At 37.3% G+C, this 21,653-nt stretch overlaps 1 protein-coding gene and 1 long non-coding RNA gene across 6 annotated transcripts in view; one reads left to right on the top strand and one right to left on the bottom strand.

The window, feature by feature from the left end:
• Positions 1 to 21,653, top strand: part of DMD (dystrophin) — a 1,568,405-nt gene that overhangs the window by 264,555 nt on the left and 1,282,197 nt on the right. The window lies entirely within an intron of this gene.
• The window catches only part of LOC132771754 (uncharacterized), a 43,399-nt gene that overhangs the window by 9,339 nt on the left and 12,407 nt on the right, over positions 1 to 21,653 (bottom strand). Inside the window, exons 3-4 of one of the 2 annotated variants that reach the window (XR_009631111.2) lie at positions 6,027 to 6,162; positions 630 to 1,955 (exon numbers count right to left, since the gene is read on the bottom strand). This is a non-coding gene — a long non-coding RNA (uncharacterized lncRNA). Of the gene's footprint in view, positions 1 to 629; positions 1,956 to 6,026; positions 6,163 to 21,653 lie in introns of those variants that run through there. The other variant, XR_009631110.2, reaches the window with a different exon arrangement.

Consider the following 21,653-nt stretch of genomic DNA (forward strand, 5'->3'; position numbering starts at 1 on the left):
ATGTAAAAATGTTCCAGTCTCACTTTTGTTGCATTTCTCCAAATCCCATATGCAGTTTCTTCCATTCTTGCTTTATCTTGGATTACAAGACTTTTACTGTTCTTACAGACAATTATACATAGCTTTGTTTTCACTTTCTCTTCTGTGTATACTTTTTATTGTTTTAATGTGCACTTTTCTTCAATTTTCATTATCAACTTTAGGATGACTGCACACATTTTGAAAGGCAAATAATTTTGTTAAGTACCTTATTTTCTTAAGTCTAATGCATTATTAAATCTAATGTACACCTCAATTTTCAAAATCCTGAAACCAAAGCAAGTATTTGCTAGCTAGTGTAATGCGCTGTGGCAAAAATTGCAGTCTTTGTCTTTTGGCTATTACAGTTGCTGCCTTTTTATTTATTTATTTATTTGGTTTACTTCTACCCCGCCCTTCTCACCCTGAAGGGGACTCAGGGCGGCTTACAAAAACAAGGCACAATTCGATGCCCGTATCATACAACAGTAATAAAACAAAATAAAACAGTAATAGAAAAAAATAGCATAAATTAACAATCAGACCACAATTATACATTACATCTATAAACCAATTAAACCAATAAGACCAATAAAATCCATACAAACCAATACAAACCAATTACTCTTTATTGCCGGTCAACGTTCACTATCTCATAGTTCATATTCCACTTCCACAATTGTCAGTCCTGTCAGTCCTATTCATCTGGTTGTCCTTATCTAGTTAGCAGATTGCCCGAAGGCCTGGTCCCACAACCACATCTTTACCTTCCTCCTGAAGGAAAGGAGGGATGTTTATGCCCTAATTTTCCCCAGGAGTGAGTTCCACAGGTGAGGGGCCACCACTGAGAAGGCCCTGCTCCTCGTCCCCACCAGCCTCACTTGGGAAAGCAGTGGGGTTGAGAGCAGGGCCCCCCAGATGATCTCAAATTCCGGGGTGGGACGTAGAGGGAGATACGTTCGGACAGATACACTGGACTGGAACCGTACAGGGTTTTGTAGGCCAAAACCAGCATCTTGAATTGGGCTCGGAACTGCACCGGCAGCCAGTGGAGCTGACATAGCAGAGGGGTGGTGTGCTCCCTGTATGTCACTCCAGTGAGCAGCCTGGCAGCCGCACGCTGAACCAGTTGAAGTTTCTGAACCGTCTTCAAGGGCAACCCCACGTAGAGTGCGTTGCAGTAGTCTATTCGGGATGTAACAAGAGCATGGACCACTGTGGCCAGATCAGACTTCCCAAAGTACGGGCGCAGCTGGTGCAGGAATTTTAGAATTCCTTCTTTAAAAACAAAAGTCTTAGAGCATCAGCAATGGAAAATAAAACCTTGGAGTTCATCTCAGATGTGGAATGAATCCACTTTAATTACCTTGGTTCAAAGCTATGGAATCCTGAGGGTTGTAGTTTTTCAAGACCTTGAGCCTTCTCTGCTGTTGGCCCACCAAAGAAAGCTGTTGGCCCACCAAATTACAAATCTCTGGATCATATACAATAGAGCCATGACAGTTAAATTGGAGATGACGTCCCACAAATAGGAGCTCCAAGTGCAGCTCCAGAAACAGCTTCCCCTTTGCTTTTGGCTCAGCACTAAGTTTACCATATGACACAGATCTAATGCACACCCTAATTTTGGTGGGATCCTTTAGCCAAAAAAGGTGACCATTAGATTAAAGTAAATAGGATATTTTTAAATAGTATTAATTCAAATATCACTTCTGATTTTATAAAATGGCATGAAAGTGATAAACACACACTTGATTGGGGAACCTGGAAATTGTCTTTAAATGCTGCATACATGCCCTCCACTAAGGAAAGGTAGCAAGGACCTCTTTTCTTTTTCCTTCTGCGTCACAGAACAATATCCTGGCATCTAATTGCCTTTAGGATGCACACCAGCTTTCAGTCCAATTGCTCCATTATAGTTGGCTGTACGTTCCACTCTATTAGGTAGAAGAGGGAAAAAAAACATATTTCAAATAATGGAGGAGCAAGCTACATTAGCCCCCAAAATGAACAAATAAAAACAATTAAAGAGGCATGAAAATATGTAAAAGAAATGGTCAGAAAAAATGGCAGCTTGTTCTGTGTAAAAGGAAATTATGTACTCTCCTGTTTATATTCAAGGCCAACATTTTCTTCAAATTCTCTATCAAACTGGAAATAATCCATAAGGATCAGGTTACTTCAGTAGCTGCTCTGTCAAAATCAGTCCTGACCTTTTGACTTTAAAAGGCAATTCCTTGGATTTTCTAACGGTACAGTTCATTGATCTTTGAGTAAGAACAAAAATACACTTCACATTTTAGTAAGAGAGTGTATTTGACTGCCGTTTTCTTCTCTGCACTAAACATATTGCTCTTGTTTCAATTTTGCTTGAGATTAAGCTTGGAATTCATCTTGAAATCTAACTGTTAATTTATGTTAGAGACTTTTAATGAAAACCAGCAATTGAATGGACTGTGATTGCCCTGTTTTTACAGCAGTACTCAGCTGATTTTTATTCAAATAATTTATCTGATTTACAAATTACTGGTGTATGCCACATTAGTAAGCTAATCATCAGCTTTTGTTTTAATTTCTGTTTTTAGTTACATCAAAATCAGGCAATCACCATTTCATTTTTGAAAATTAAGACATTCTTGGTTATTGTTATCCATTTCAATCTGCTGAATCATTTCATTATTTTTATTCATTTCCAGTGGCTTCTTCCGGCTTCTGCTTTTTTAATGTAAAAAGTTACAAGCATATTACATTTTTTTAAAAATGGAACCCTAGAGTTGGGGTAGGTAGCTTGATGAGAATATTAACCCAGCAGCTGTGAAAAAGGCAAATTTCATGCTAGGGATCATTAGAAAAGAAATTTAAAATAAAATGCAAATATCATGATGCCTTTATACAATTCTACAGGGCAAGCGCACATGGAATACTAGATGCAGTTCTCTTCATCACACTTTTAAGAAGATATTGTAGGACAGGAAAGGTACAGAAAAGGGCAACCAAAGTTTGAAAGAACTAGAGCAATTCCTCATGAGGAAATGTTTTATTGTTTAAGGCTTTTTAGAAAAAGAGTGAAGAATGAAACATTGTACAGGGTTAGTCAAAATGCATAGGCCAATTAGCCATTCAATTGAATGGCTTATTGGCCTATGCATTTTGACTAACCCTGTAGTATAAATTATTCAAACTATAAAGAAACAGAGATGTGGAGGTTTTAAATATCTTTTTCTCTCATAGTAATGGTGTCATTGACTGAGGCTAAATGGTGGTATATCCAGATACAATAAAGGTTACATGAAACCATAGATAATAGTGAACTTCACTAAAATGAAGGACTTCTAGCCCAAGAATACCATAGAGTTGTATTGGAAGATCTAGAAAATGCCTAACTAATAATTATTTATTACCTCTTCATGTGGCACAAGATGGGGTACAACACAGTTTAAAATAGTGAGGTGAGCCAACACTTAAAATACATATAACAAATACACACAGGTGAAATGCAACTTAAAATTTCCAAATAAATGCAGCTTAAAATTTCCAAAATTTAAAATCTCTTCTATCAGCTGATGAAAAGTTCCTCTGAGTGAAAACATAAACTCCTTGCTTAGCCTCCAGCCAACAAAAACTGAAAGAATCCATTATGGCACAAAAAAAGGACCCCAGCTTAGGAATCCTCTGAAGCACAAACCAAGTATAGATAGAACAGGAAAATATGTGGTTGCTGTATCTTTCACTTTGTCCAAATAAAATATTTTTATTATTAGTTGCATCTGTTTAAATGCTAGTATGCTTCTCATATATAGATATACACTTGTGTGTAGTCTCTCTGTTTCTCTCTCACATGCACACATATACAATATATAATCCTTACACATCTGCAATAGATTTTAAAAGTCAAGTACTTTATTAAGTATTAGCAGTGGAAGTCATAAAAATTGACTAAAAACTGAATAATAAAATAGTAATAAAAAGTTCCTTCATTAGAGATATGATTGCTTTATATAGTATAAATGTCTCCATTGATTGCACAACAATGTACTTTAGAAATGCTGTTAAATGAATGCATATTCTGTCATTTAAAAATTAACCCATGACTTTTGAGGAATGAGGAGTAGACAATGCCAACCTATTGAAGAATTTAAGAACTAATTCTAAATAAGCACTTCAGTGTAGTCCAGAACACATTCACATTCCTAAACCCACGGGGATATTTTAGTTATGAACTGGTACTTTGTTTTCATTCCCAGTACTTCAAATGGCTGTGAAGTAGTATTAAGAATGTATCTGGAATGTGTTCACCAAAGAAGAATATTGTCAGTTTCTGGGCTGAGTTGCTAACTAGTTGCTAAAAGAGAATGACAAATTAACATGCATAATTTCTGTGCTGTTTTGCTTGTGTTTGAATAAATATCTAAATACATTATGTGTACAAGTTTTGTACAATAAATGAGTTGGTTTCTTGGGGGAACTGATGCAGAAAATACTATTCTTACAAATGTTGTACACATATGCTAGACTCTTGCCAGTCAAGACTGATATTGCACAGATACCTATACAGATGCACATACACATGCAACACAAGACATCTAGCTTTGAATCAGTGCTCATATGGAGATTCTGTGGACTTTTCTAAATCAAGGGAAGTCATGGTGCCTCTCTATACTGCTTTTGTCAGGCCTCACCTGGAATACTGTGTCCAGTTCTGGGCACCACAGTTCAAAAAAGATATTGACAAACTGGAAGGTGTCCAGAGGAGGCCAATTAAAATGATCAAAAGACGTGGAGACCACATCCTATGAGGAGTGGCTTAAAGAGCTGGGTATGTTTAGACTACAAAAGAGAAGGTTGAGAGGAGACATGATAGACATGGACATGTGAAAGGATGCCATAAGGAAGAGGGAGCAGGCTTTTTTTTTTCTGCTACCCTAGAAACTAGGACTCAGAGCAATGGGTTTAAATTGCAGAAAAAGAGATTCCGCCTGGACATTGGGAAGACTCTCCTACAGAGGAACTCTCTGACTCAAAGTGTGGTGGAAGCTAAACAGGCTGGATGACCATCTGCTGGGGATACTTTGATTGAGCTTTCCCTCCATAGTGATGGGTTGGACCGAATAACTCATGTGATTACTTCCAACTGTATGATTCAATATCACATTAGAGTTCTAACGCACAGGTCTGTGTTTCCCAATCACCTTGTTTGCTCCTGCAGAATTCTGGGAAATGTAGTTTAGTAAATTCAAGGATGACTCTGGCTGAGAATTCCAAAGCCTCCACCCTAAACTACATTTCCTGGGATTCTGCAGCAGCACAAAGATAATTGGAAAATGAGGGCGAGTGCTTTAGAACTCTAATGTGATATTGTCCAATGATGGACCACAGGATTTCTCCTCCTATCCTCAATAATACACACATTCAATAAATATTGAAAACAGGAACAAGAATTGTGTGGCTCTTCAGAATTTGTGAGATTGCACAGGCCAGCAAATCTAGCTAGTATACCCAATTGTGAAAAAATTGCTGGAGTTACAGGAGGACTGTAGGATACTTACCTTGATTTAACACGTTTTTTAAAAAAACATTTTAAAATACAATTTTAAAGGAAAAGATACTGTTGTGGAGCATATTATTATACATATAAGAAGAGACCCTTTTCTCCATGATTAGAGCAAAAAAGTCTAAAACCGTGAAATGTGTAATTATTTCAGGTAAACATTTATGTTTCCTTCCATGCATGCAATGGCTTCAGGCAAGTAAAACTGCAACTTCCATGATCCCATAGCACTGAGCCATGGCAATTAAAGTGGTGTGAAGTTGCTGTACCTACAATGTGGATGCACTCTTAGATAACTTTTCCAGGTGCCCTGCTTATTAATGCCTGCAAAACAAGGGAAGTTTTAACTTTACAAGCATACATACATGGCAAATGCACATAGCATAGATTTTCCTATTCATGAACTTTTTCTTTTAAGATATTGAATATAGTCTTTCAAGACCATTTGAAGTTTACTTACACAATGAAGATAGTTTCTGTCACCAAATAGCAATCCTTGCCCAAGCAATCAAAGTATTATTGTTTTTCCAAGTCCAAATGAAATCAAATGAGAATTAGCCTCAAGGCAGTTTTCCTTCTCTCTGCAGCCCTGAATTCTGCAGGAAAATAAAACAAAACGTATTTTCTTATTCTTGGGCTGCAGTCAAAAGATTTTTGCAGGGATAAAAAAAAATGAAAAGTGAAGCAGCAACAAATTTGCTCCTTGATTTAAACCATGCTTGTCTACCCAGCCCAGTGACCAACACACTAAAATATTGCAGAGAAGTCTGCTGCTTCTCTTTTAAGTCCATAAGAATCCATTATCCAGGATTGTCAATCTGCCCTCTTCCCACCTCCTGGTCCTCCACTTTCTGCATTTTATAGTTCTAACATTTCACAGATGAAAATTGGGATGGGTGTGGCTATAATCAATACAGATGGTTATTAATGAGAAAAAACAGACAAACTAGGATAGAATATAGCAGTCCAACTTTGCCTGAGCCTGCTGGGAAGGGTAAGAGTATCCCACTGTTCTCCTCACTTCTTTCTCCTGCTGAGTTAACTGATTCTGAATGACATTTGGAATTTGAGTTCAGTTTCCATCACTGGAAGTCAATAGAAAACAAATGGAGAAAGTCCAAAAAGAGAGAAAAACTATGGAATTATCAAACCTTTTGAAATAGTGAGTGAACAGAAGATTAATCACAACTATTCCTGACAAATTGGGATAGTTGGAAGTGTATCTTCTTTGCAGGATGAGAGACCTTGGCCATGAAGAACCTCTTGTACCTTTCAGCTTAATATAGTGAGTCTTTGTAGGAAGGGCCAACATAGTTGACCTCTATAAAAGCAAATCTGAGAGATTGACTAAGGATGAAACTGACAGTCTCATAGATTTGTTAAAAGTGAAAGGAGTGGACAAAATTTGGAATGGGTGGGGATAGGTTACACCTAACATTTGGCGCTCTCATTTGCACTAATGGACTGGGCTCCACTGATTCAGCCTCAATGATACTTTTGAGGTGGGAAATCAATGGCATGCACATGAAAAACTACAGTATTTAATGGATATGGCAGTTTCATTACATATAAAACCAGAACAGATGAGAAAAACTGCATGATGTTATGGAAGTGCATTGAAATATATCATTCCAAATTCTTAGCTTGGCTGAATCCTAGGGCAAAAAGGATGCTGCTGTTTCCCAGGACTAATCATATCTTACATGTTCAATTCACTGTGTTCGACGGAGCCCAAATGAAGATATATTACAGAGGTGCTTTGCACAGGGGTGCAATTCCAAGCATAAGTATGGAGGAAAATAGTTTTGATAAGCTGACTATTTTTGTTCTGAGATGAACTTGCCATTTTTATTATTAGTAGGGAAATGGTCATGTTGCATACACGGATTTCAACTGTTTAATTCTAATTGTATTTTAATAGATATATGTTTAAGGGGAAAACAAAATATCAAAGCTTTTTTTAAAAAAAGAAATAATATTCTTTGAAACATAACAAAAAAAAAAAAATTTGAAACACAGAAATAGAAGACATGGCTAGCATTCAAATGGTTATAATTCCTGGGTTGTTGTAGGTTTTTCCGGGCTATATGGCCATGTTCTGGAGGCAATTTTTCTCCTGACGTTTCGCCTGCATCTATGGCAAGCATCCTCAGAGCTAATGAGGTCTGTTGGGACTAGGAAAAATGGGTTTATATATATCTGTGGAATGACCAGGGTGAGACAAAGGACTTTTGTTTGCTGGGGCTAGCTGTGAATGTTTCCGCTGATCACCTTGATTAGCATTCAATGGCTTGGCAGCGCCTGGGGGGAATCTTTTGTTGAGAGTGATTTCATGTGCCCGTTTGTTTCCTCTCTGTTGTTTTGCTGCTGTAATTTTTGAGTTTTTTAATACTGGTAGCCAGATTTTGTTCATTTTCATGGTTTCTTCCTTTCTGTTGAAATTGTCCACATGCTTGTGGATTTCAATGGCTTCTCTGTGTAGTCTGACATGGTGGTTGTGAGAGTGGTCCAGCACTTCTGTGTTCTCAAATAATATGCTGTGTCCAGGTTGGTTCATCAGGTGCTCTGCTATGGCTGATTTCTCTGGTTGGAGTAGTTTGCAGTGCCTTTCATGTTCCTTGATGTGTGTCTGGGCACTGCGTTTAGTGGTCCCTATGTAGACTTGTCCAAAGCTGCATGGTATACGGTAGACTCCTGCAGAGGTGAGTGGATCCCTCTTGTCCTTTGCTGAACGTAGCATTTGTTGGATTTTCTTGGTGGGTCTGTAAGTGGTTTGTATGTTGTGTTTCCTCATCAGTTTCCCTATGCGGTCAGTGGTTCCCTTGATGTATGGCAAGAACACTTTTCCTCTGGGTGGATCTTCATCTTTACTCTCGTGGTTTGTTCTCAGTTTTGCAGCTCTTCTGATGTCTGAGGTGGAGTATCCATTGACCTGTAGAGCCCAGTTTAGGTGGTTCAGTTCATCTTGGAGGAGGTGGGGTTCGCAGATTCTTTTTGCACGGTCTGCCAAGGCTTTAATGGTGCTTCTTTTCTGACTTGGGTGATGGTTGGAGTTTTTATGTAGATATCTATCCGTGTGTGTGGGTTTTCTGTAAACGGTGTGACCCAATTGTTGATCTGGTTTGTGGATGACTAGGACATCTAGAAAAGGCAGTCTTCCTTCATTTTCTTTTTCCATGGTGAATTGGATGTTTGGGTGGATGCTGTTCAGATATTCCAGGAACCTGTTGAGTTCTTCTTCTCCATGGCTCCAAATAGTGAAAGTGTCATCCACATATCTGAACCATATGGTGGGCTTTTTGGTTGCTGTTTCCAGGGCTTGTTTTTCAAAGTGTTCCATGTAGAAATTAGCTATGACCGGGCTGAGAGGGCTCCCCATAGCTACTCCATCTTTCTGTTCATAGAACTCATCGTCCCACTGAAAGTAGCTGGTGGTGAGGCAATGGTGAAACAGAGCTGTGATGTCTTCTGGGAGCCTCTGGTTGATGAGTGCCATGGTGTCTGCTACCGGGATCATGGTAAATAGAGATACCACATCGAAGCTGATCAGTTTGTCGTTGGTATTTAGCTTGAGATTGCTGATTTTTTCAATGAAGTGGGCTGAGTACTTGATGTAGTGTGTAGTTAGCCAAATATGGCTTTGTAACTGTGCAGCAAGAAATTTTGCTATGTCATATGTGGGGGATCCAATGGCACTCACGATGGGTCTGAGCAGGGTGGAGCCCTTGTGGATTTTTGGGAGTCCATAAAGCCTAGGTGGAAGGGCTTCCGATTTACATAGCTGTTGTCGTATGTCGAAGTTGATTGAGGAGTTCTTAAGGTTATAATTCCTTCAGCTTCAGACCAGCTTACATTGTATAGCCCTGTTTGGATTTTTAAAAAAGAAAAACCAAAGGATTTGCCTGCAAGGACAACATAGAGATTGATTGAATCTAACTTTGACAAATAAGTTGTTCCAATATCTGGAATGAAAACATTTGGCTCATTACTCAACAGTTACAAAGCTGGCACCATGATCTTTGAGTTAGAGAGAGAATTGTCCAGATCCAATTGTCCAACTGCCTATCTTGGCTTATTCAAAAACGCTAGACTGGGACAGTATGTAAAGAGAGCAGGCAGTCCCTATTCACCACAAAATAACAGCGAATTAGAATTTCACTGTGCTTAAAGTAGATTGTTTTAAGACATCTGTTTAAAAGTCCTGTTTAAAAGTCTTCACCATATTTGATTCTACTACACACCTTACCATACTGCCTCTGGGCAAAGTACTGGAGAATGTGGTGGCCTACCAATGCCAGCAGTTTCTGCATGGGATTAATTTTCTGGATCTAGTTCAAATCCATCTTCAAATGGAGTCAGCTTGGGTGATTTACAACAATTCTTCCTTGAGTTTCTTGAAGTTAGCAACAAATAATTTCAGCAATTTTCTTCTACCTTCAATAAATTTTCTTCTACCTTCATGTTAGAAACAACATTTTCTGGATATAAAATACTGTGTCAAAAAAGAAATATTAATGCAAAACAACCACAAGTGAATTTTGCACAGAATGAGTCCTAAACTGTGGTGATTCTTGTCAGTCCAGAATCCTTCTTGTCAGGATTTCTTAATACATCCATCATAGGTGTTCCTGAGTAGTTACATAAACCTTTAATTTGTGGCATGAAAGATCAAATTTTCCATTCTGAAACTGTTCCTGTCTTCACTGATAATGAAACAAAAGTATGCCCTTTTAAAACAGTTATTTCTAATTTAGGTTAATAGATCCAACTATTCAGAGTATGTGTCTCTTTCATGTAAGTGCAGTCTGCAAACTTGCATCAAGCTGCAAGTTTGAAAAAAGAAACAAGGTGAAGACCCTCTGATTATTGGGAACATCTAGATTTGTTAAGTATGCCATAGGGGAGGCAAGATATCACTGACAGTGAAGGTTGGGGTGGAGGCTAGATCCAAATGGTGCTCTGTGTGTGTCTTATGTTGTTTGGTGAGTGCTTTGGCTTGATCATATTCCATACTGAGTAGCAACCCTGGGAAGAAGCCCAGCTCTGAGGTTTTAAATGATACAATCTGTTTCCCTATAGACTGGAAGTCATCCTGCATGGTTTTAATGGGGCAAGACCAAGGGAAGCACAGGATATTCTGAGCCAGTAGTGGAGTATGACCACCACATTCTGGCCTACACTCTCATGAAACTTGTTTCCAGTTGCAGGGTGGCATTGGAAACACATTTTGGTACTTTCAGGGCCGATCTCAGAAACTTTGACTGTACCAGCTCTAGTGGGGTAAATTGGAAAAGGGGGCTAGCTAGGTACCATACAGGAGTTGTGCTAGTTGCTTGGCTTCAAAAGGTTTGAGTACTGCAGGTATGAAGTGGCCTCCTCTTGACTTGAAATATTTTAAAATGGCAATTGAACTCTATGTAGTGTCGACTATGTGGCCTCCATGGGCTCTTTTGCTACTGTTAGATTGGAGGACTACTCACAAGTGTTTGAAGCATGGAAGCTGCTCCATTTTATGTCTGTCTATGCTCCAGGAGTGACTCTTGGGTCTTTTAGCTTTATTATAATTAATACAGGTGTGCACTTGTTGTGGAAGTACCCATGAGTTGGAAGTTCTTTGGAAGTACAGCATTTCCAAAATGTGGGTTTTGGCTCACCTCAGAACTCTCCCTCCCTGCCAACATTTAGAATTTGAACCATTGGAAGCCATTGCTTATAATGGCTCGGATGTGTTCAGAAGTATGACGCTGTAAAAAATTCACACGGCAAAAAAGTCCAGCTGAGAGATGAAGCCTAACTTGTGGGGTCACCTCTCAGCCAATTAGGGCTTATGTATTACATAGGAGGGAGGGGGAGACATTTCAGAGCGTCTGGCCACCATCACCCTTTACATGATGTAATGTGTGGGCAGCAAGCCTCATTCTTCCTGGAGAAGGGGGAGGGGGGTAGCTGCTGGCCAGACAAGGAGGTAGGCAGGAGAACAGAGGAGAAAGCAGATAGAACAAGAGAGAGAGAGAGAGAGAGAGAGAGAGAGAGAGAGAGATTTAGGAAGAAAGTGAAGCTGAGAAGAAAAGCTGAGAATAAAGGAAGAGAGGGAAAATATCCTCTGGGTTGGACAGTGTGGGTGGGCTTTGGTAGCAGGCTGTGGAGAAAAGGCCAGGTGTTGGCAATTGTAATACTTAGGTTCTTGTGGGTTTTTTCGGGCTATAGAGCCATGTTCTAGAGGCATTTCTCCTGACGTTTCACCTGCATCTATGGCAAGCATCCTCAGAGGTTGTGAGGTCTGTTGGAAGTAGGAAAAATGGGTTTATATATCTGTGGAATGGCTGGGGTGGGGCAAGGAGCTCTTCCCTGCTGCAGTTAGGTGTGAATGTTTAGCTGATCACCTTCATTAGCATTTGAAGGCCTGCCTGAGCCTGGGAAAATCTGTTGCTGGGAGGTGTTAATCTGTGCCTGGTTTTTTCCTCTCTGTTGTTCTCAAATAATATGCTGTGTCCAGGCTGGTTCATCAGGTGCTCTGCTATGGCTGACTACTTCAACCAGAGAAGTCAGCCATAGCAGAGCACCTGATGAACCAGCCTGGACACAGCATATTATTTGAGAACACAGAAATGCTGGACCACACCAACAACCACCATGTCAGACTACACAGAGAAGCCATTGAAATCCACAAGCATGTGGACAATTTCAACAGAAAGGAAGAGACCATGAAAATGAACAAAATCTGGCTACCAGTATTAAAAAACTCTAAAATTATAACAGCTAAACAACAGAGAGGAAAAAACCAGGCACAGATTAACACCTCCCAGCAACAGATTTTCCTAGGCTCAGGCAGGCCTTCAAATGCTAATGAAGGTGATCAGCTAAACATTCACACCTAACTGCAGCAGGGAAGAGCTCCTTGCCCCACCCCAGCCATTCCACAGATATATAAACCCATTTTTCCTACTTCCAACAGACCTCACAACCTCTGAGGATGCTTGCCATAGATGCAGGCGAAATGTCAGGAGAAATGCCTCTAGAACATGGCTCTATAGCCCGAAAAAACCCACAAGAACCTAGTGATTCCAGCCATGAAAGCCTTCGACAATAAATTGTAATACTTTAAATTTCAATAGAATTAGAAGTACTGTAATACTTTAAATTTGCAGACTACCAAGCTGCCCCCCTGGCTGGCTGTATTGGGCTGTGCTGTCCCAAAGTCTTTTTTCAATATTTTTAGATTTCACTGTTGATTTGAATTGATTTGATTACTAGCCAAACCAAAACAAACTTTGCGGCAAACATTTTCCATGCAGCTTCAGATGCCTTTCAAATATATCAATATTACATTTTCAGAAACCACATTGCATTGTTTTAATATGTCTATCAAAGATTCCTGGTTTTTGGTCTTTACTTTCCATTACAATATTACAGGTTAAGAAACAATATTGTTTTTTGAATTGATCTCGCAACTAAATCTCTAACTTGAGAAACAAGCCAAGGCCCACACTTTTTGGGGCCAGGCCACAGTAACAACTTGATCTGAAAGTATCCATTTCAAGACTACAGTGTCCAAACTCATTTGATTTGCAGTCTTCATCTCATAAGTAAAACTCCAGCTGGAGAAACAAGCCTGGACCCTCACTTGATTTACAAACTCACTTGATTTGCATTCATCTCTTATCTAAGACTCTACTTTGAGAAACAAGCCTGGCCCCTCACTTTTAGGGACCAGGCCACAGTTACAACTTTATTCGGAAGTGTCCATTTCAAGACTAAAGTGTACAAACTCTGTTGATTTGCAGTCTTCACATAATTAAAACTCCACCTTGAAAAACAAAACAAGCCCCAGTAATCCATGGCCATCTGTCAGTTGAGTTTTGATGTTGTCTTTCTGCCAGATAGAAGGGAATTAGACTAGATGGCCCTAGGGGGTCCCCTCTAACTTCAGGATTCTATGAAAATGAGGAATTGATTGAAATTGGGTTCTTCTTTTGGTTAACATGAGAGACATTCAATGATTAGCCTTTAAAAAAACATTTCTGTCAAAACTTTGTAAAAAATAATTATAAATCAGAAGATGTATGAATATTTCTGAAAGTTGGAGGAATTATTCCCTATTACCTTGTGTCATTCTCTTGAAAATACAAGGAGGTAGCTCTTTTATTTTTTTTAATGTATTTTATAATCATTTTTAAAATTCCAAAATTTTCAGCCCCAAAATTCAGATATACTTTAAAAATGAAGCACCAGTGCCCCCTAATTTTGGAAGGAGATTAGAACCACCCTTTTAATGGATTGCACATGCCTAGTAATTAAGTTGGAGTTTAACTGCTTTTCACTATTGTGTTAGTGCTGTCAGTGCTCTTTCAAGGCCAGTGGCTATTCTTGAGAACATCCATTGCATCATATGCAAAAAAAAAAAAAGTGAAAATATGTCTTCCTGCTAGTTTTTTGGGGGGGAGGAGCCTGGAAATCCATGTTGTGAAAATGGTCCACCATGGAGTTGATGTAAAAGTTAAATAGTTAAGGGGTCAGTTTCATTGTAGTGAAGTGTAAAATTTGAAGCATATGTCTGTGCACATTAGCCTGGGAAATACAGATCAGATCAGTTCATATCAGAATTTCGCAAAAAAAAAAAAAAAAAAAGAGAGAGAGAGAAATTCCTTAAATATCTTTATTTGTAATACAATGAGACAATACAATAGCCATCCTACATACATAAGTAATCTCCAGGGTTGATTACTACAGTGTGTTAAACATGCAATCTTCCTTGTAGTTTTTGCAAAAACTACAGCAGGAGATTGCTTCAAAACTACAGCCAATTGCTGTTATTTGTTACAGTAAATTCATTGTTTTGTCCCATCCACCATCTCAACATTTGGAACTGCATGTGGTTTATTTTGCCATGCAAGTTAAGATTTCTTTTTGGACATGTATTTTTTCTAATATTGTTTTATAGATTCTATTATTTGGGTTTGATATGGTTAAGATTTGTTATATTTGTTATCATTTGATAATTAATTTTTATTTTTATATTTAGTAAATGAACTTTGAGGGATTGCTACAATTAAATCTGCAATATAAAATAACAGTGCATAAAATAAAATTGCAACAGTGTATAAACAAAAGACTTGTAAAATAAACTGCCAAACAAAACAAAACAAAAGTTGGGGGGAGGAGGAGGAGATGAAGTTTGTATAACTGTGACTCACATTATGAAATGTATTATAAAGTTGATTAAGACATATATTAGATGAATTGATAGACTGATACCATGAAGATGAGATGGAAGGATGAATTTACAGTATGAATGATTATGATTTAATGCTTGGGGATTTTCATCCCAGACAGAGGGTTACACCTGGCTGAATTAGGTTTGGCCTTCTTCCAGCTATATGTGATATATGTATGAAAGAAAGAGATGTGGTGAAATTCAGAAACAGAGAGCATGTATGTCTATACTTAAGAGTATTAAAAGATATAATACTAGAATTCTTTTCTCTTCGCTTTGGTTGCTTTTATTTTTTACTACTTCTGATTCAATATCAATGTTTTTTGTTTATTATGGGAAAGCGTCTTATTCATATAAACATAGCTCCCTGTAAAATTCCAAGTTTAATCACTCTTCCACATTTGTGGGTTTGATTTTATGCACATTTGCTTATTTGTGGATTTGGTTAATATGGGCACTCTAGAAATGTCCACCATGTTTACCATAGAGTTGTGTTAGAGGATCGTAGGGATTTCTTGAGAGAATGCTTGTATAGACATTTGTATGTCCTCCAGGTCAACTTTATACAGAAATTGACTATAACATTGAAAGACAGAGGAATTCCATGATATAGGTTTTGTAAGGTAAAAAAGTGTTTTTTATTCATTTTTTTTTACTTTCATGGGAGTCCTGCATCTTTAACCTCAGTGAATGTAGAGGGGTGACTGTAATTTAAGAGCTGTTTTAGGACAGATACAAATAATGCTCTACTCAAATTAATATGTATTTTCTTGACTCTATCCTTGGAAACTGAGTACCATACTGCTTTCTAATGTTTTTGTATTCATTCATTCTAGATTGAGATCCAGTGTCAGTCACATGGCAAAAGAAAATAGTATAGTCATTAACATGAAAGAGAACAGTCTTTTGAGCATCTTTTCATGGCGCTGACTTCTGGGGGAACCTGACATGAAAGCTTGTATTAGAATCAGAGAATATCATCTGACTTTCAAAATCCTGGTCTTTTAAATCTTTTTTTTTACAGGCTACCTTTCTGCACTCTTCCTGAACACAATCCAGTAGTGATACTCCAGTTTTAAGATCTGTTTGTGGCTTCATGATCTAACGTGCAGTTTAAAGTAAACATGGATAAACTCATGTAACTGCAAAATCCATACATGCTGTTTCAGCTACCTTTGTTTGGGGAGAAATTGTCTGTCCAAGAATTTGCTAGGTCCTCCAGGGCAGTCTATGGTATGCTCCCCCTGGAAGCATTCTTTGGGAATCTCTATATCCCCCAACAGATCTGTATGGTCTACTGGGACCATAAGTAAGTTAATTTAATGGCATTTTGTCATTTCTGTAATTTCAGATAACCACAGTCTGGTCAAGAAATATTCCCCATTAATATGGGAGTCTTATTGTAAGTGAATCCCACCACCTCTCTATTTTATAAGAATCAAAAGACAGAGAGATTAAAGGACACTTAAAAGCACTATATGAAAATGCACCAATTAAAACTTTCTTCCCCAGTAAGCTGCAACTTAATTTGCAAATGGAATAGAAAAAAATGGTTGCTGAGAAAATAACAGGAGTTGTGGCTTTAGGAGAAAATACCAGCATATGGAAACAGCCACCAATAAGTCCATTCTCACATCATCTGAACATTGTTGGAATGTGAATAGAGCTTCTTTCTAAGCATGTATATATTTATATAGAAAAAAATGGTCCTTCAAGTTTGCATACAAAAAACCCAATCACATAATCATAGAATCATGGAGCTGGAAGAGAGCACATGGGCAAACTAGTCCAACACCCTGCCATGCAGGAAAATCACATTCAAAATACCCCTAATAAATGGCCATCCAGCCTCTTTTAAAAGCCTCTAAATTAGGAGCCTCCACTACATTCTGAGACCTTGAGTTCCACGGCTGAAATAGCTCTTACACTCAGGAAGTTCATTCTAATGGTCAGGTTGAACCTCCTTTCCTGTAATTTGAACCCATTGCTCCAAGTCCCAATCTCCAGGTCAGCAGAAAACAAGCTTGCTCCATCCTACTTGTGACATCCTTTCAAATATTTATAGAAGGCTATGGAATGTGCAATCCATAAAAAGTTTTCAAAAGTCATTACAAAATTGGGGGCACTGGCACTTTGTTTCTGAAGTGTTACTAAAGTATAGTTGGTGAAAATTTTGTTACTATTACAAAGGTTTTGTTACAATTTTGTTATATTAATTGCACAAGTGGGGAAAATTCAAGCGCTTCTTTCATCCTCATTTTGACAGCTATTGTGGTGGAACTTGGTACAGTGGTAGAACACATATACCACTCTTAGTCCACCAAATTTCAGAACATTTTGCTTATCCAAGAATCTTTAGGAAATTTTTATTTTTTTTATAAACAACTTTTTAAAAATACAAGAGCTATCTTCTTGAATTTTCCATACAGTGAGTCAACTGGAGTACCTCCAGGGTCAACTGGATTGCCTAGAGATTCCTAGAGAAACCATAATAATCAAAACCATGAATAATCAAATCTGCAAAACCAAGTCCCACAAAAGTAGATGGTTTCTATAAACAATTCAGAAAACGAAGCAAAGTGTGCCATTATGTGAGTCAGTAAATTCCCATTGTATTAGTTAAGTTTCACTGGTTTTACATTTAGATAATGTAGAATAAATTATCTCGTTTTATTTCTTTCATGCAGTTTTAAAAAAAATTGAGTTCCTAATATTAACTTAATATTGATTAAACGTTGTCCTAAATTGCCTTGGAAAGAAAAGTGACAACTTAAATAAAACCTTTCCAAAAGTCTGAGACATTTAAGAGCTTGGAAAAAGATTGATAGAAAATATTATATTAGTTCCTTTCTCTTCTTGTGTAGAAATACCCAAAGGCACTTGCTAGAATTAACAACTGAATTTATCATATGCCCTTTTAAAATATTAAACGTAGAAGAGATTTTTAGTATCCTTTTCATTCTCACAAAGATAGTTTAACTGTACTCAATAAATTTAGTGTGTTTTTTCTCTCCTCGCTGTCAGTGCAAAGATTCAATTTGATTGAAACTCAACTTGGTAAAAGTAAATTCATCATACAGAAATGTAGATCCAGTTTTTAGAATTTGGAAGAAGGATTGTACTATTCATTACTTCTGAAATGCTTGCAATACACTTAGCTTTATAAGTGTGTGACCTTTTGCCTTAAAGAGCTAATTGGAAGATAGAGTTCCTAACCACATAATGCAGAATAATAATAAGAATGTTCTAAAGTCATTTAGGAGTACAGTTTGATGATATAAAAACCAAATTAACAGAGCCAAAGCTTTGACCTATCATCACGAGTGTTGTGTCTGTATGTGACCCACATATACCTAGTGTTGACTGGTATGTGTGGGTCACACATACAAGTACATACACATTGTTCATTTGCACACACATAACAGTATTTCAGTGTACAGAAACAGCATCGATTGAACTAGATCTTTCTCCTATTTTATTAACACCAGCAAAATAGCAGTCTCAGAAGTCAAGGAGCACCATACATTTTTCTGCATTGAACTGATCAGCTGGGCTACAGAAAAAGATTTATGGTTCCGCCACTTCTGAAAGACAACAAAGGGAGCACCCAGTGGCTGATACATATTACATTCAATGTTTTGTTGGAGTAACTCACATAAGAAATCAGGGTGCCTCACCATTCTGCCCATTCCTTTCAGATGTGTAGAAAAGTTTTCTGCAATTTTTACTAGAACAGCTAACCCAACATACTGTGCACTCTTTGGTAAAGTGTGGAATGCCTTGTATGAAATAAGTTAAAGAACACCCACACAAACCTATGAAATTAAATGCATGAATAAAACTCTGATTCTCTGTCCCAGCCCAACAATAACAAAAGGTATTAATAAAAACAATATCAGCACAATGAACAACAGTGAAAAGAAAACTAGATAGCATTATTATTATATTGATTTATATGCTCCTTTTTCTCAATCAGACTTAAAGCAGCAAACACTGCTAAAATATTCCCACATATATATAAAAATTGAATGTATAAACACTAAAACAGAATTAGTTCTAGAGCTTTCTACAAATGAGCAGTTAAAACCATTAAAATCTAGTTAAAATATGTGCATACAGATGCCACACAAAACCCCCTGGCTTGAGCTTAAATCTTTCCTGTCTGACTAGTGCTATATATATATATATATATATATTGATTGGTTGTAAAAGTGGGAGACATTTCAGAAGAACATCCCTTTGTTTAATTACTGCATTCCTATAAATTGTACAAGATAATTCTCTCTCCCAAAATGTAAACGATCTGATACATATATACTAAGATGCAGTTTTTATCTGATAGCATCAATTCATACTATGAAAAAAAGATGATAAAAGTTATTATTTTGTAAGTAAAAATATAAATTAGAGGAATTGACACTTCCTGTAAATGGATGCCATATCTCTTTGCAAAATGAAGATTGTATGTAGAGTCCCATGTCAGCTCTTTTGGCATGTCACAAGACCAGAATGCCATGGAAAAGGTACTCTAATCCCTGTTTTCTTAATGATAGCAACGAATGTGATTGAACACTGATGAATAGGGAACAGAAAATATTTTGCCTTTACAAGGGAACAGTTTGTTTGCTTGTTTATTTGTTTTCTTTGTTGGATGAAAGTTATATTTTGCTAATAAAATAATGTGATATACATTACTTGTGCTCCTATTGAGAGTTATTTATTCTCAATAACTTAACTTGTTCCTTTTGCTTACAGCTAATAGCACTTATCTGTTAACTAATCAACTCTGACATGATCCTGAGTTAACCCTGCATTAAGTCTGCAGTGTTAGCAATGGTTTAAGATGCTTTTGCATATCTTTATTAGGACAAATGATGTATTTCTAGAACTTCATCACTGATGAGTTATCTCTAGGCGTGGGGGCTGGTTGTCAATGAGGAATGTGGAAAGTAATGTGCCTGATTTATATTCTACATAAGAAAGATAGGTGGCAAATGAGTGAGAACTACACAATAAGAATATAAGAAAACTGTTCTGCTCTTGATTTCCACCTTGATAGCTCAGTTAGTGTTCTGTGCACAGTTTATTGACACAAAATGTTGGAAGAAATTCTAAATAGAAACTTTTGTTCAAGTATTTGTGTGGCCTTTGTTCCCTTTTGATAACTGCATCTTTCTGAAGTATCAGACGTATCCGAATTTCACAGGAATCCAACTATGTATCTAATGTACTTGGGAAAAAGCCTCTTTTGCAGAATGTGTAAGGTTTATTTCCAGAAAGACATGACAGTGGAAAATCCTTTTTCAAATTTATAGACTGCAGTATGTTTCCTGAATCCAAATTCTGCTTAAACTTCATTTTTTGCTTATTGTAAAAGTTCAATGTATGTAACACCTATGAAAAGCTGTTCAGAACAAATAAAAAATATTTCAGAAGAGATCAAAATAAGGCTTGTTATTTTGAAGGTGATCTTTCTATAATGGCCTACTTATTCCCAAAGTTTTCTGAAAATGTAAGGAGAAGGGAAGGAATTGAAAATTTCCTTCCCAGACTTAGAACGGTCAAATAATTGACTTCTTTTATATCTAGTATAGCATCATAGAATGAGAGGGATGCATTCATTTAACCATATACATACATACCACTTAAAACAAGCAATCAGAAAACCAGAGTTTGGAGATAGATAAATAGATAGATAGATAGATAGATAGACAGATAATTTCAATGCACAGATTTCCCCTTGGCCCTGAACCAATGGTGATTTTTGAGGTAAACATCTAAAATAATAACTTTTCTAAGGCATGCCAATTTACATATATTGTTCATGTGCTAAGATTTCAAATCTATTTTCAGAAAGGTCAAACAAATTCAGTCTTTAATTGTACCTATTAATATAATGGTTTGATTTGCCTCTGTTGAAGGGATACTCCTAGAAGCAGTATTATATTATATTATGGTAATTTCATCTTGACTGCCAGTGCCAACTTTTATGTGTATAAGTAGCACCTTTTCTGGGAATGTGCTTTCATGTTCATAAGTAGCACTTTTTTCAGTACTTCTATTCACTATCACTTCTTCAAAGGCAGCCACCACTACTGGGACCAATCTGTAGGTGTTTCTCTTGTAAAATTCATTTAAAATACGATCTATCAATCTATATTCCCACACATACACATACATACATACATCTACTCTGCCTTTCCCCCAGATTGGAATTCAAAGCACCTTGCAATAATTAAAAAAAAACATTGTTAATGAAATCCACAAGCTACAACAGTTAAAATATGGTTACACAATAAAAAATACCATGTTAAAACATACACCATTAAACACACAAACCAGCACAACAGTATCCATCACATTGAGTCACTTATCAATTAGTGTCAGATTAGAAATACAAATACCTTTACTTGTCTTTGAAAATGAAGTAGGTAAGGTGCTCTTCTGACAAATCTGGGAAAAGAATTTCAAAGCCTGGGGGCAGCCACTGCATAGATTCTCTCCTGTATTCCCACCAGACTTACGGTACTTGCGAGGATTGTGGGGCAAAGATAAGGGCCTTCCCATAATAATTTAAATATTGGGCTTCTTTGTAAAGGAAAATATAAATATGGGCCTGGGTCACATAAGACTTTAAAGGTCATAAGCAGAACTTCAAATTGTGTTGAGAGATGGAACAACAGCCAATGGAGCACCTACATGTTCCCTGCAGCCAGACCCAGTTAGTAATCTGGCTGATGCTCTTTTGGCTACTTGAACATTCTGAACTTTTCTCAAAAGCCACATCATGTACAATGTGTTGCAGTAATCCACGGGATGTAATTCAGCCATGTACCTTTGTGGCCAGATCTGATTTTTCAAAAATGGGTACAT

This window comes from Anolis sagrei, chromosome 3 (genome assembly GCF_037176765.1).
Source record: "Anolis sagrei isolate rAnoSag1 chromosome 3, rAnoSag1.mat, whole genome shotgun sequence".
Classification (NCBI taxonomy): domain Eukaryota; kingdom Metazoa; phylum Chordata; class Lepidosauria; order Squamata; family Dactyloidae; genus Anolis; species Anolis sagrei.